The sequence below is a fragment of the Bison bison genome, unplaced genomic scaffold, assembly GCF_000754665.1.
Source record: "Bison bison bison isolate TAMUID 2011002044 unplaced genomic scaffold, Bison_UMD1.0 scf7180017864472, whole genome shotgun sequence".
NCBI classification, from domain to species: Eukaryota; Metazoa; Chordata; class Mammalia; order Artiodactyla; family Bovidae; genus Bison; species Bison bison.
The window spans coordinates 410,890-412,262 of NW_011495033.1; positions in this window are offsets into that span (position 1 = coordinate 410,890).

Sequence of the window (1,373 nt, forward strand, 5' to 3'; positions counted from 1 at the left end):
CAAAGCCAAACTCCTTGGCAGGAGGTAGTGTTTGTGCCAGAACTTGATCATTAACCCGCCTTATTGCGAAAAGTGGGTCAGCCCAGAGTTGCTGTTTTTAAGGCAAAGGTCGTCAGCATGGAGTTGATCTCCCAGCTCTTCCCTGTGGAGACTGTGTGGCATTGACTTTGGGAGTGGCTGCAGTTTTTCTCCGGTGGGGACTGCCTCTCTCCCGGGCTTCCTCTGTTCCTTCCATCACATCTTTGACTCCAGCCGTGAGGCCCGGAAGCCCCTTCCCAGCCCCTGGGCTGTCTGCTCCAAATCTTTCTCAGAGCCTCAGAGCCGGGATATGTTCCTCTCTGTCCTGGGTGGCCGTGGGAGTGCGGAACTAACCCTGCCTTCCACTCCCACAACTCTCCTCAAAAGACACTTGTCATCTTCATCTCCCTGTCCAGCTTCAGTGAGTCAGTATCAGAGCAGGGCTAGATGGGCTCTCTGGCCCTGTAACGGGCCACAGCCAGGTTTGCTGGTGGTGGGGCATAGGTACTGTGGCAGCCTTGCTGATTGCCTGAAGAAGGCCAAGGTTTGGGCAGAGTGACAAATGCTGATGACTCCAACCTGCCAGGCTTCACCCCACTGAGGCTCTGTCTGAATCAGTGGAGCAGGCTAGATAAGAGCAGGCTGATTTCCTCTCCAGCAGAGAGACTTGAAGAGATGAAGCGACTTGCCCAAGGTCACACAGCCATTTAGTATTTGGATTTCCAGCTCCTGGCCAGATTGCCAAGGCTACCTTAGCCTGTGCCAGAGGAGGCTGGGAGAGGCATGTGGGCTGGGCTGGGATGCTGAGAACTCAGGGCTCAGGAGAGAGGAGAGTTGGAGAATTTCTCTGAGGGAACTCTGGCGCAACCTGGGTCAGGGGCGCATCCAGCTAGCTGTTCATTTAGGGGAAACTGGAAGCCTACTAGCAGGTGGAACATGGGCTCTCGAACCCTCTGGGAAGCTTGTATAGAGCCAGGACTTGAATTTCAGCCAGCCTGAATTTATTCAAAGGCGGATGGGGCTTTTATGGAGACTCTTCCCAACAGACCCTCACCCAGGTTTCTGACCTCAGAACCCAGCTCTGGAAGACTCTTAGCCCCCTTGAGGAAGTGATCAAGGCCTTTTGTGGAGGGAGGTGGGGGGACCAAGGGTCAGTTGCCTTCTTAGAAATAAAGCTGCTTTTAGGGGTTAAGAGAACAGGCAGGTTTTTCAAGTTCATGGTGGTGTGTCGAGTTCCTTCTTCCTAGGGGAGGATTGCTTGGAGTCCATGCCCGGAGCCGAGGGACAGGGGGCTGGCAGACTGGAGAGGAGCTTGGGGGCTTATGGGAGCTACTGGATGGTACCCCCCCCGAGCT